The 15,814-nt window shown below is 32.8% G+C and overlaps 1 protein-coding gene across 25 annotated transcripts in view; it reads right to left on the bottom strand.

The window, feature by feature from the left end:
* ARB2A (ARB2 cotranscriptional regulator A) overlaps positions 1-15,814 on the bottom strand; it is a 413,754-nt gene that overhangs the window by 179,327 nt on the left and 218,613 nt on the right. The gene's annotated exons all lie outside the window — the stretch shown is intronic.

Below are 15,814 nucleotides of genomic sequence, written 5' to 3'. Positions count from 1 at the left end.
ACAAGATAAATGGCATATACTCTGGCAATTTTCTTTAACGTAGCTTTTTCAAACATAATCTAGTCTACAGTGCACTCAAACTGCAGAAACATCCAAATTAGTTAAGAAAAAAAAGATACTTATCCTTGCAAAAAGGGCCTATACTCAAAGGAACATCTGAATAAAATTGAGACATCTGCAGTAAAGTTTTACCTTCTCCCTAGAATGTTTGAGATGAACTCAGTGTAACACTGTCTTCTAAGAAAAGACAAAGTGATCAATGCAAGAACACATCAGGCTGCCTTGGACAGGCCAATCAATGCAAGAAAGAACCTTGCCCAGGGCCTTATGCAAATAGAAGCACGTCCTGCAACCTAGGGAGGGAACATGCGCAATAGATCAATTGGATCTAAAAAACCTTACAGCTATATCAGCTTCAGACAGTAAATATATACTGATGAATATTTTACATTTCCCGCAAATTCTTAAAATGGGTTATTTTTAATAGCTGGTTAAAAACTCTTTCTGGGATCTAGAATGCAGCAAAGAGGAAGAAAACATCATGGGAGAAACAGCATTATTTTTGAGAGTGTGCAAATAAAATTCTAATTTCTTAACATTTCTTGGCATAGCTGAATTTTGCTTAAGTTTCAGAAGGTTAGATTTTTAGTATGTATTCATGAACAGGAAATGAAAACCTTAAAAAAAAAAGCAGACACTGTCTCAGGTAGTTCTTAAACATGGAATAAATGAAAATGTTGTAGGAAAAAGAATTCAAGATATAAAATTATAGTCATCATTCTCAGTCTCCAAGGATTATTCTCTATAGGGGTTAACCTATTGCTATAGGAGCAGCTTTTCTTTTAAAGTTAAAATCTGTATCTCCAAAAACCACTCTAAAATCTGATTAGAATGAATAATAAGCTCAAGAGCTACTCAGTACACAAAGTTAGTACATAAAGCTCTATCCCTGTTAAACGGTGTTGAAGGCAAGTCAGATGCTGTATAAGGCTACATCAAAAATGTTCAATTATCAGGTGTTCAAGGAAGTACTTGAGTGCAAAATTATTTCCCAAATATTTTCATTTTTCATTTGTTTTTAAACCTACTGTTTCTCCTTAGGAATTTCACATTTAAAAAAAAACCCTTTATAACTTAAGGGAAGTCAAAATCATATAGGGTCAGGAACTATAATAAAGATACTACCAAAAGAATAAAAACCTGTAAATATCTGCTAGTGTATCTACTTTGGAATTTTAAATTTGAAAACAGTTGCAGATGCGTTTTTTAAAAGGCGTGTAGCAAATATTTCCAATATTAAAAATATTTTTTTCCTTTAGTTACTGATATATGAACTTTCCTTAGCAAAACCCTATATAAAATATGAACATGAAACATCTAACATAAAGTTCACTATGAAAAGCTGTTTATTTAGCTGTTGAAAGGACAGATATCTTAAAACACTCATTAATTTAAAAATGAAGAGAAATATGAGACTATGCAGGACAAACATAGCTTACTTTTTAGTTTTCACATTTCTAGTGCTTTCTACATTGGTAAGATTTTAAGTTTCAATTTAGTCTAATAAGATTTTTTTCCTAAGGCATAAGTAAATATGTCATTCATTTGTTTGATCCTCTTTACTTAGACTTAAAGCTTTATAAAAACTTTACTATTTACATGGAGTAAGCATGGAGATATAAAATCAAAGCACTATAATACCCTTTTAGAGCTTTTCAAGTATTAGATATCAGATGAAGTGCTTACAATAAATCAGAAAGGCATGAAGTAGCAGGTTAATTATAGGGACTCAAATGTTTCCTTTTTCCAATTTTAATTTTGAATATAAGAATTTTGAGTAGTCTGGTATTCATAGTGAAACGTAAACTCCAATTTACAGTTAAATTCAAAGGATGAAGCAAGTATGGTTTCACTTTTTGTTACAATATTTAAATTGCTATATTTTTCTCCAATATGTAGGAAAAAAGAAAAACAATTTTGGAGTACTATCATCTAATATTTGACAGTGTTGACATTGTGATCGGCAATGAATAATTAAATTCTAACCTTCCTGACCTAAATCTGCACAATATGTGATTTTTTTGCTTTTAAAAGCATATTCTCAATTTAAAAAGTATGTTAGGTATGATACTCAGTTTACTAAAGAATTTTGTACTTTACAAATACAAATGTAGAATTTCTTTGAATAGAGAGTTCCTTAAAATATCCTATTTTAAAGATTTATTTATTTATTTTAGAAAAAGAGAGAGTACACATGCATGTGCCTGATGGTACAAGTGCAATGGGGTAAGTGGCAGAGGGAGAGGAAAAGAGAAACTTAAGTAGATTCTGTGCTGAACACAGGAATCGATTTCACGACCCTGAGATCCCGACCTTAGGGTTCAACACTTAACTGACTGTGCCACCCAGGCACCCCCAAAATTCCTATTTTAATATAAATTTATTTCATGTGGGTTTTTAAAAAACCCATCAGAGGGGGAGACTGCTTCATGGGTAAATTCATTAATTCTCACATTGGATTTTGATTTCAAATTGGATTTCAATTCTGGCTCTGACCCTTGTTGTGCAACCTTGGGCAAGTTCCTCAACGTTCCCAGTCTTTCATCTGTACAACAAGGCCAATCTATCTACCTGAAAGAGTTAAACGTTTAAGTTGTAAAAATACCTTGTTAAAACAATGTTTAATGACCAAATCTAGTAGTATCCTAAATTAATGCTCCCTTCTGAGGGGCAGTATGTGTAATAGTTATGAGCATGGACTTTGGAGCCAGAAAGCTCAGGTTTAAATTCTGGCTCCATCACTTACTAGTGATGTGTGATCTTAGTACTTAACATTTTGGTGCCTCAGTGTCCTCATCTGTAACTGAGAATAATATTAATACCTACAGCATAGTGTTATTATAAGGATTGCATGAATTACTATATATGAAGCACTTCAAACAATGCCTAGTACTTGGTAGTTGCTATGTTATATAGCTATTATTTCCAGATGTAACTTACAGATTTAGGTGAGGCAAAGGAGCAAACATCGATGGCAGAGATTGTTCCAGTGAGACTTGAAAGGTCAAGTCTATTTAGTTAGTATTAGAAGACAGCTGTCTATTTCCAGCATGGAATGAGCTGCAAAGAAGAGCCAACCAGGGGCTTGGCCAAGGAAATTCATCTGCTTTCCAGATCTTCATAAACTGTTTTCAATTTTTCAGCTTAAACTGTATTTCCAGAGCACCACATCAAAACATATTCAAAATTTAAATATAAATGATTTAGGGATTGCCTGTTATTTTAAATTTTCCACACCTTCTTTCCCCTTCATTAGTTTGGGTAATTAAGAATTGATTAAAATTGAAAGTCTGCTTGGAAGGCACAGAAAGGAATAAGCAGTAAACAGGATAGAGAATAAAAACTAAATCATCATGAACTTCACCAGAGAAATGTGGACCTGAATCCTGACAAATAAGAAAAACCAGAGGTTGTTTCAGGGATAAGAGTCACCATAGTCAGAATATTATGCCATTTATTTTGCATAGCTACTTGATGAGAGGAGAAACAAACCAAAACCCAAGGTAACAAAATAGGAGGTCTGTCTTCAAAGGAAGAAAAGATATATTTAAATGGTTCTCATCTGTAAAATGGAAATGATAATAGTACGTAGCTCATAAGGATTTGTGAGGATTAAGTGAAATAAAATATATTTATATAAAGTATATGGTAAGGATAGTGCCTGGTGCACACTAAGTATTGTTAAAGTATTATGATGAACATGAAGATGCTGTTGCTGCCTTCTGATTTGTCAGACATTCATAAATGCTAGTTCTATTTCCATTTCCATTTCCAAGACACTGCTATGAATTGCTTAGAACTGTTCTTGACCCAATCATGTCTTAGGCTCCCATGCATGGTTGACAGATTATATGATTCTATTATATAATAGCAATGACAGGGCTCTATGAGAGTGAGAGAGGGCTCTAATACAGCAATCAGGTATGAAGGTATCTGTTTTACTTGAAAATCTCTTGTAAGATCTTGGAGTAAATGCAGGTGTCATCAGATGTTAAGGTTTATAATATGCTAAAGATAGATAATATATTACTACACATTTAATATCTGGACATAATATAAACATAAATATGTCTAATATTTAGATAGATATCCTAAAAATGCAAAACTGAAAATTTAAGGATCAGCCTGTAATAGTGGTAAAAACTATTACATATTAATGACATTGGAATTAGGAATTTTTTCTGAGGTAAACTGAGCAGTAATACAACAAAGGCAATGTATAGGGGCTAGTGATCTCGTATCATTTTACAATTGTTCATGGAGCACCACTTTATTGAGAAAGTCAATAAAGTCTTTGTTGTTAGCAGACAGGCTACTAGAATTTTTTTAGAAAATCAACATTTATAATTATAGAGCATCCCTTGATGTAACTGGAAAGAAGATAGGGAATTTCTACTACAGAAGAAAGTCGAGGTGCTTTATCTTTCTGACCAGTGCCTCTCCTTTAGAAAGATAAATGTCAAGTTTTCTTTTAATCCTGATGTCTGATTAATGTAGTAAAGAAATTTGGAATAAGATGTTAGAAGTTAGATGTCAAGATTTATGGATATTAGACATCAATTAGGTATATTAGAAATTACAACACTTTTTAATCATTTGACTCTATTATAAAATTGTCACCAAAACATTAAATAGCAAATTTTATTGTATTCCTATGCTGTTTAATAAACTTCTTTATGAGAAAAATTCAAATAAGGTATGGAAAACTAAGAAGAAATCTGAATACACTAATACATATTTAAACAGGCAAATTTTTTTCCCTAGAGGATATGAGATTTAACTTGTTCAATTTAATCAGAGAAGACATAACTAGTTTAGGGGTTAGGGTTAGGTTTGGCTACTTCCCTTGAGTAGAGATTTCATTATCTTCTTAGGTGTTTTTCTTTTCTTTTCTTTTCTTTTCTTTTCTTTTCTTTTTTCTTTTCTTTTCTTTTCTTTTTCTTTTTTTTTTTTTAAGATTTTATTTATTTACTCATGAGACACACACACACACACACACACACACACACACAGAGAGAGAGAGAGAGAGAGGCAGAGACACAGGCAGAGGGAGAAGCAGGCTCCATGCAGGGAGCCCGATGTGGGACTTGATCCTGGGTCTCCAGGATCAGGCCCTGGGCTGAAGGCGGCGCTAAACCGCTGAGCCACCCAGGCTGCCCTTAGGTGTTTTTCTTTATTCACTGACCAATTTCCATTAATGGCCCTTCCAAGTGTCCAAAATTTTGGGGCCACAGACTATACTGCCCACACGTTCAAGCATACGGATTCTAAATGTCTCTGTTTTACATCTTAAATAATCAACTTTGTTCTCTCATCCATCCCACTTTGCTCTATCTTGTGGCTCAATATGAATGCCCAGACCTTATTCTTTATCTGACTCAACAAAGCACCATCTGAGATCTACTTTTGATAATTTAATCTCTATATAAATACAAGATCAAAAACTATTTATTGAGTACATACTTATTATAGGCCCAGCCAGGTTAGCAGCATAATAGAAACCAGAGAAAATAATGAATTTGTTATTTATTCTTTGCCAATTAAGAAAAGGACCAAGATGACTTTAAGCAAAATATATTTATGAATTAAGACACTCAATAAAAGATCAAGGATGAGAATAATTAATGAAATGAAAAACTAACCATAGCTCTGGGTTTACAGGAGACCAGAGTAAAAATGCATTACAGTTTTTATTTTCTGGTGAAAAAGCATATCAATTTATTAATAGAAATAATTCTCCCCAATATTTAACTAAGATAAATTTACTTTGTGGATCTTTATTTTGGGGAAGTTAACGTCTTGGGCTAAACCCTACTTCACAAGTATCTTACTGTATAATACCCTGATTTGTTTAAATGTGCTTCCTATTTAGATTATCACCTTCTTGAAGCCAGGGATGATGTGCTTTAATCTGTTTTCCCAGTACTTCCCTCAGAGTGGGATGTTCAAATGAAAAAATGAATTAGTAACTTTAATAGTTTTCTGAACCATTTTTGTTTAGAGGGCAAAATATTCAATCCCAAGAAATAATTTCTATGAAGTCAAACGTATAAGATCCAGGTGGCTTTACTGTGACCTAAATTTATTCACTGAAAAGGTGCTGAAAACCAATAGCAAAAAATAGGAGGAGAGAGATAACTGATATATGTATAGGGGTTAAAAGTCTCCAACTCTCAGTTAAGAACATACCAGCTTAAAAGAATATCACTTTGTTTCTCTGGGCACAAAAGGTTTCACACCCATAGTGTGATCATTTCAGAGCCACGAGAACAGGAAAATGATGGCTCTTCCGATCTCATCTCCTTTATTGCCATAGAAACCTGATAACCAGTTCACCAAGGATAAGCCCTGGGTATCTAAATAACCTTAGAATGTAGTATTCTACTGTATCCCATTCTGATCTAAGCCACATAAATTGGACTTCTGCCTTGATTCATCATTTCATAATCCTTTTGATGTTTTGCCTACTCCTATATAACCTCTTTCTTTCTCAGGAAAAGATTCCATTTCTAAACCTTTAGCCAGGGCTTGAAGCCTTAAACCTTGCTTTGTTTAACCTTTTCCCAGTACTGGATCCTGTTCTTTTCCCCCGCCTTTTCCTTCCCTATAATACAGTGATGTAGGGTATGGTTGGGGAGAAGAGGTACTCTTAGAACCAGTGAGTACATTCTTTTACTCACTCATCACCCAATGTCTTAATTTTCTATTCCCTGCAACCAGATTATACCTCTTTATTTAAGCCTGAGTTCACCATGCTCTATTGAGGCTCACCTAGGGATGTTTCACCTGCTACTTGCCCCAAAGCCAATCTCTCCAGCTAAATTAGCTCCTCCTGAACCCATTCTGAACTCTAGTTATGAGGCCTTTCCCTGAATCTGACTTCTATCTTTATTCTTCTCTCAAGCTGTATTCTAACACGGATCTGGTATGCTTTGAGTCTGAGTCTACCTGGCTCCCCTGAGTTAATCAGAGTAAATAATTTAATAAGGATTGAAATCTAACTTCTAAGACAGAAGTTAAATGGTTTTGATTGCAAGATTTTTGTCCTCTAAGAGCTCTTTTCAGTTTGTGGTGTTAAATCAGAGGTGTCACCGTGGTTGGGAATCTTATTTGGGGGCGTGCTTACATTGAGTGATTATCATAATGTTATAAGTACAGTAAAAACAGCCCCTTTATTAACTGAAATGTGTTTTTCTACAATCTCCTTTACAATAGTCAACCATGCTCTCTCATTCCTGCAATAAAATACAAAATCTCTCCTTAAGATATTTTACAAAACCAATGGAAAAGAAATATTTCTTGTAGAAAGATTTATATCTAACAAATTAATATATCAATTTATCTGGGTCCTCCCTAACACGCTACTGTCCTAATTTACCAGTGGTTTCCTGGCAGTCTGTAGAATTACCAGATACAGCATCCAGTCTTGCAGCTGCACAAAGGCAGTAAGACCTGGATGCTGCCCATTTTTGTGAATTCTGAAAAAGCCTCCTCAAAAGGTTAATTCTACTGGAGTAATATGGATCATTTATTCTACAATAAACATTCTTATTAAAGATCAGTAAAGTTTTTTCCCATGTCAGCCTTTTGAGCAACCTGATCCCTGATCTTGGTGTGAATGAGGGATATAAACATTAAGAAGCACACAAGGTCCTTAGTGGAAATGAACTACCAAGAATGGAAATAATCACAAGTTACATCATACTTAATGGTGAAACAACGAATGCTTTCCCCTTAAGACCAAGAACCAAAAGATGTCAACTGTAGCTACTTCTATTCATTATTGTACTGGGCAAATTAATTAGGAAAAAAAAAAAAAAAAGGAGAGAGAAGAAAAGCAAAGCATCTTGATCAGAAAAGAAGTACAAATATTTTTAGTCAATATTACATGATCTTGAACATAGAAAAGCCTAAGAAATTCACACACACACACACACACACACACACACACAAACCAGAACAAATAAATGAGTACAGCAAGGTTATAGAATATAAGACCAACACATGAACACTGTATTTTTACACTAACAGCGAACAATCTGAAAATGAAATTATGAAATAATTCACTTACAATAGCATCAAAAAGAATAAAATATTGAGGAATAAATTTAACAAAAGAAGTCTAAGACTTATATACTGAAAACAATAAAACATTTCTGAAAAAAAGATCTAAATAAATGGAAAGAAAGTCTATGTTCATGGAATGGAAGACGTTATGAAGATGGCCATACTCTGCAAATTGATCTACACATTTAATCCCAAAGTCCAGTTCCCTTTCTTGCAGAAATGGACAAATTCATCCTAAAATTCATACGCAAATGCAAGAGATCTAGAATAGCCAAAATAATCTTCAACAAAGACAAATCAAAGAGGAAAGAGTAGTCTTTTCAGCAAATGGTGCTGAAACAACTGGATATTTGCATTTAAAAGAATTATGTTGACTCACACTTCACACAATGTATAAAAATTAACTCAAGGGACAAAAAAACCTGAATGAATTCAACTTCATCAAAATAAACTTCTGTACTTCAAAGACATCATCAAGAAAGTGAAAAGATATCGAACTCTTACAACCCAACAATACAATGACAACATAAAAAAATGGACAAAAATTTTAAAAGACATTTCGCAAAAGAAAATACACAAATGGCCAATAAACACATGAAAAGATGTTCAAAATCATGAGTCATTAGAGAAATGCAAATAAAAACCATAATGAGATACCAGTTCGCCCCCACTAGAATAGCAAAAATAAAAAAGACAAACAGTAACAAGTGTTCATGACGTTGTAGAGAAACTGGAACTCTCATACATTGCTGGTAGGATTGTAAACATGGGGACTGATGGCTAATGGATATTGAATTCCTTCCATGATGATGAAAATGTTCTAAAATTAGACAGTGGTGATGGTTGTACTAAAAACCACTGAATTGGGCACTTTAAAAGATGAATTTTATGGTATGTGAATTATACCTCAAGAAAGCTTAATAAGTCTTATTTATATGTCAATAAATATATTAATTAATCTAAAATATTTTAAGGTAAAAAATGGAAATAAGCATAGGTAAGCTAATTATTAAATAAAAGATAATATTAAACTCATAATTGAGGATAAAATGGAAAATTTCCAAGACTTATTGTATACACTGCTACATAATATTATGAGGATACAGTTATAACTTAATTTAGTAATTTTCTTCTTTGACTGAGGAGACCATATTTTGAAAAGTCACAGAGAAATAATCTTTTCAGTGAGCCTAAGGGATGAGGACAACAATAGGGAGAAGACTGTAGGACACTAACACCAGGAACAAAAAGGGTAATACTGTCAGATGTGAAAGAACTAATTAGGCAGATTTTCCAAATCAGTCAATATTCCAATACAAAGAAGGATTAAGTTAAGTTAGTAAAAGAGTTATTGCTAATGCTCGAATTCTCTTTATAGATCAATTAACTTTGGAAATAATTTAAGCCTATTCTTGTTATTGCAATATATATTGTTTCCAAACTTGGGTAAGGGTGATGGAACAAGAACAGTTAGTTAACTTGGGCAAGGTAAGATTCAGTGATAAAAGACAAAAACAAAACTAGTAAAACAAAACTGAAGTTTTTATTTGTGAAACATACAAATATTACAGAAAAATGGAGCGTTAAGTAAAAATATTTTGTGAAAAATCTAGTAAGGAGGGAAATTCTTTCACTTGGAGTTGTGTGGGGGGGATGGCATTGGCAAAAATGAGAAAGAACACATCCTTGGGGGGCATTTGGACTCATATTTAACTACAACTGATTTAATTCCTCAAAATCAGACATTTTCTAATTTAATCTCTGAACTCTATTGTAAGGTGGATACTTTTAGAGGAGGACACACAAAAAGGATTTGATTCAAGTTATCATAACTTTTAGGTATCAGAACTAGGATTCAAACACAGGTCACCTGAGTTTGTGTTCTTCTACTATACTGGGCTTGGAGGCCAGGGGTGGAGATGTAGCAAGATGAGGCAATGGAAATAAGGAAATTAGACTAGAAGTGAAAGATTCTACTGGGAAAAAGAGAGTTGAAAAGAAATAATCAGATTATACAGAGGATCTTAAAATTACAGACAGGAGACATAATGCAGTAGACAACTGGAGCCAATGTGATTCTAGAATGGCATGGTGAAAGAGGTGTTTAAATAATATTATCTATAGTGTGGTATATGGTATTAAATTAAGAGTAAAGACAGCCAGTAGGAATTGGGTAGAAGAGTATACAATGATAGAGTTGTGAAATGATGAAATTAATAGTGAGAAGAGAGAAGAGAGAAGAAAAGACATGATGGATATTTCAGAGGAAAATAACTGACAAAAATGTGTTGGCTGATTTGACATGGGACAAAAGGAGTGGCGTAACATAAAAATGAACAGTCATTCTTTCAAACAGTGGTCCTCCTAATACTTATTAAAAATGATTTGAGTAAAAGTTAAAAAAAAAACAAATTCCAATACACAGGTAACTCCAGTGAAGTTTATTAACAAATCACAAATGTAGACATAACTCTCCTTTTCTTTTTAAAACCCTGACTTGATAGTTCATTTATTCATTTATTATTAACCACAATTTTAACCACATAGTATGTGCAAACATTTCCCCCAAATACCTACATGTTGGCATAATCATGGTTTATTATTCTTCATCTGCTGTGCTTAGATTCTGTGTTTTTATTATTATTTTTATTTTTTATTTTGCTTGGATTCTTTTTATATCCACTTTGATATGCTTCCATAGATGTGTATGGGGGGAAGGATATACTATGCCCTTTTTTTCCCCTCTCATTCTGCTTTCTGAATCCAATATCACTAAATCATGGAGAATCTCTCTCCTGAACATCTTGAATGTGTGCTTCTTCTTTACCACTCTCACTACTTCTATGTGGGTATAGCCCTTCATTGAATTTCACTTGGATTCTTGCAATTAATTCCTAAAATTAGTGTAATTTTATTACAAATAAAATTAGTGTTATTAACAATTAATGTAAGGCATGAAATAAAAGTGAATAGAGGAGACCAAAATAATATAACCTCTGATTCTTTTCTTTAAGAAGCACACAGAACAGTTACCAAAACTAAATTGTCTTCCTATAAAATAACTAAAGAATTAAGATACCATTCCCCACGAGTTGTAATCATACCATACATTAACCTGCTATTTGTATCATGTAGGCAAGCAAATCAGAAATTCAAGTGATATTACAAATGGTAACTTATTTTTGCTGAATTACCAACATTTTCAAGGATTGTTAAGAAGTGTCTTCGCCTGAATTATTTTGATACTATCATGGCTCAATTTTTCTTTGCTTTTATCCCTTACTTATTCTACCTCTCCTCAATTCTTGATTCTCAGTAGCGCAACTTCTAGATTTTTCCACTGATCACATTACTACCAATATCTATATACTAGTCTACAGATATACTACCAATGTCTAATTTACTTTCTTCTTTGTAGACAAAATGTAAATGATGCTTCTTTAAGGTCAGAGTTAGCTAATGCCATTGATGGTAAAAACGAATACTTTCAGTCCCACTTCATTTTTCTCTTCAGCGTAAATCCAAATCATGCTTCAGGCTATTTTTTAAAAAGACTGATCCAGAGTAGACTGAGCTTGAGTGTCCTCACACAGTTATGTCCAAAAACTAGTCCTCTATCAGCTGCTGAAGGTCAGCTTAGGCTGCCTGAAGGCTAGGGAGCCCAGCATGGAACAATGGCAGGGAAATAGCGTTCCCTTCACTCCTTAATTCACATGCAAGTGAGGTGCCAATCAAGTGCTGACAAGCATGGAGAAACCAAAATCAAAAGTGGGTAGAGATACACTTTCAAAAGGAGCAGTTTTCACACATTTTAAGTGATGTTTTTGGCGGTGGTTGTGAACATATCACTAATAATATGGAAAAGGAAATAAAAGTCATTAAGAAAAATAATTTTATATAAGCTAAGATGATTCAATAAACTAATGAAATGCATTTGCTAAAACTGTTTAATGTGTTTTATAAAAAAACTCACTTGAGTAAAGAAAAAAATTGAATGCAAATTGATTTATTGAGTACTGCAAACATGGAAGGTAAGGTGAGCTGAGATTGGAAACTGGGCATTGACAAGGAAAGAGGACTTATTTACAAATAAAAGAACATTTTAAGGTTGCCTGATTTTGTCAAACTATCAGCTAGAAAGACAAGAGCAAAGCACTTTGAAATGACCAACAATGTAAGCAATGGAATCACTTCATCAAAGTGCCTAGTGAAAGAGATGATGAAAAGCTTAAAACTGTATTGTTTTTAATGACAGTTAATTTTCAACAAATGAGCTTGATTTTTAATATAAGGCAAAAGCAAGCTTCATTATTTGTAGATGTCCTTCTGAATGAATTTAGTAAATGTGTTCTGGCTATGACTACTAATTCTACCATGTATGAAACAGAAATTCTAAAAACAAATTTAAGACTTTGTAAATGAAGGTTTAATAACTGTAACTTTATATATTGTAACTAATTAAATACACAGAAAAGATAACATACGACAGATTACTTTAAAAAATTCATTAGCAATTCATAAAATAAAGAGCTCTTCTCTTCCTCCCTTTTGTCTTTAATGGGTGAATGCTGGAATGTGCTACCAGAGTTGTCTTAACATCTATTTTTACAAGGATCACAGAAAGTTTAGAGAATTAGAAATTTGGGTTGCTACCATATGGTGATTATAAATGCAGTGAAAAGGATTTTTTTATCATCACTTTTCTCATTATTTTAGTAAACTGTATACTGTTTTTCTGAGGTTAGACATGATCAAGTTCCAAGATTTACTACCATAAAATGAGCACTGGTTTTGAAAATAAATCTCCTAATTATAATGTATTTTTCAGGAGAAACTCAATAATTTAAAATAGGACATAATCATAAATGTTCTCAGTTTTCAAAAACAACAATTACCAAAATATGAAAGTCTTACAAATATTTTATGCTCTAAATATAAAAGTAATTTATTTTCAGATATCTATTAGCAGCACATTTATTTTAAACAATTATAGACAACTTTAATTTAATTATAAATGACAAGATATATTTTACAATATGAGAATATGACAGTAGTAGAAAAACAAACTCCAGGAATTCATACATGATACTACAAATTAGGACTGTTCCAAAAAGAAGGGGGGTAGAAAGAGATAGAAATAAAGAGAGATAGAGCAAGAGCGAGAGCGAGAGTGAGAGAGAGAGAGAGACAGAGCTTGCAAGAGTGAAGGAGGGAGGGTGTAGAGAGCCTTTACACAGGAGTAAAATTCTATGATAATTCAAAAAAAGTTTACTGAAAAGATTTAATGTCTGATGTGTATAATGTATTATTGAGACAAAATTCTAAGACGCAATTTAAGATGTTCACAATTCACTTTCTTATAAAGTTAGTATTACAATTTTGGATCCATGGGAAACAATTTCATATATTACACTAATACCGAAAAATCCTGAGGAAATGAATATTTGTCAACACTTTGAACACCATGACTTTTCCCCTAAGAATATCAGGGAGAACAGGAAAGAATATTATTCAACTTTCAGGAAAAGCAAAGGTTTAAAAATATTTCAATGTGTTCTGTTGTTTCTTTATGCTATCTTTTAAAAATCCTTTTGAAATTAAGTAGAAATACAATGGCCTTAAATGTATTAATCAAGCTTTGTCAAAAATCTATGTAAAACTCATTAGTGGTTTTTGTTGTTATTATCATTTGCTTAGAGGAATCTATTTATTGGGTCAGGAACCACTTTTTCTTCAGTTGCCACCATGGGTACGCCCCTATTACACACCCCATCAAAGTTACTTCACAAAAAGTAGCAAATATTATGAAGTCGAGATAATCGCGATTAATATTTTAAAACCTAAACAAGGTACATTACATTAAATAGACTTCTCAGTCCTGGTGTTGCCTGACAGATATGTGATGTGCCAGTGGTTATATTATATTCCTCCTCCCATGCATGCACCTCCTGCAGAGACAGCAGACTACAGAAGCTGACCCTTACTGAGACCATCTTGTCTCTCTGACAAAGCTCCTTTTTAACTTCTTACTTACTGGTTACTTCCTGTGATGGAGAAAAACTTTAGCTCAGCTTGTGATAATTTCACAGGCCCTGAGGACCCTGACCCTAATAGCCTCAAGGTCAGAAGTCAAGTCTTGTTCTGAAACATCTGTGTGCTTTATATTAAAGTGGAACAAAAGTGGAGAAATATCCACCAGTGTGTGACAAGAAGGACAGGCAAAATGGGTCTGACACACTGGTCATCTGTTACTCTGTCATCTTAACTTCATTTTAAAAACTGTCCAATATTCACTTAAATTCCAAATTTAATGTACAAAGGGCTTTTATAAACGGTCTTAAAGTAAAAAGCTAGGGATTTATGTTTTACAGTAATCTGGAATTTGGTTAGTCTTGTAGGCTTTCATACATATTTTAAGTTACTCTACAAGCCAGTGAAATTCCAAGTTTTAAGTTATTTAATGGCTTACAAAGAAAATGGTACATATATATGCTATATGTGTATATGTGTGTGTATATATATACAGATCTTTATCTGTAAGGGCTAATAGGACTATTTGAAAGACAACATTCACATACTAGTATGTTAAAGAGCTATCTCAAAATATCTATTATATATTAAAATAAATGCAGCAGAATTAAAAGTACTTGAAAATAATTTCTAAAAAGTAAAATCCACTTAATAAAAAGATTTAACTTATTTACTGATCTTAAGAGAATATAAGCATTTGTGAATTTAGGTCAGCTAAAGTATTCCTAGGTGTCACCATCAGTTTTATATCTAAATCATGTGGGTAAGCGATAAGGTATGGGGAGGCTGAAAAGGCCATGGAAATATATTTAATTTTCACAACAAAGAGAAATGCACACCAAAGGTTTGAAACGAAAGTTAGACAACTAATGCTGAGCCTGCTTTTAATGTCCATGTTAGGCTATTTGAATTTAAAATTATCAAATGTACTTTTATCATATTAATCATTTTATTATAAGCACTAGTACCTTCCGGTAACATAAGATTTATGGACATGGAGGCATAAATTCTTCATTAATGCATTTTTGATATTGATTATGCCTCATTAACCATTCATACTGGCACAAAGTGTGGTACTTGTAACACTGCATATAATACAGACAAAATTCTTAAATCTTGATACTTTTTCCTATAATGTACACAATCTTAACTCCAAAAATCTGAGTACTTTGAAATGCAAAGATTTTTATGGCCAGACAATGAATTCCACTTAGCAGATTAAGGGAAAACTTATGATGGTTTTAACACCGATTATATGAATTCTGGTCAAATATCAAGTACTGACTTGTAGAGATAAAAGTTAGTTGAAGATAAACAAAATAGTCTCCAATATTCAATAGGTCTCTTGAAATTTTAAACAGTTGACAGGTAATACATGCTTCAGTTGTGTACACAAGACACAGGAAACAGAAGTATCATCAAATGTATGAAAATACTCTATATTATAAAAATTAAGAAATAATATGTAAATAAGTAATAGGCAAAAAGCTTTCTGGTTAAGCATTGAAAAGCTCTGCCACAATAAAATAAATAAGTATATGCTTTTAAAACATTATAAAATTATTTACTTATAATATTTTGTTTTCATCCTTTATAAAAGTAATTTAAGTAATGATATCAATTAAAAGTGAGGGGGGATAAGCCTGTAAAGAGTTTG

This window comes from Canis lupus, chromosome 2 (genome assembly GCF_048164855.1).
Source record: "Canis lupus baileyi chromosome 2, mCanLup2.hap1, whole genome shotgun sequence".
In the NCBI taxonomy this organism is placed as follows: Eukaryota; Metazoa; Chordata; class Mammalia; order Carnivora; family Canidae; genus Canis; species Canis lupus.
Note: the sequence above shows the minus strand (reverse complement) of the source record. Positions and strands in the feature narration are given on the sequence as shown.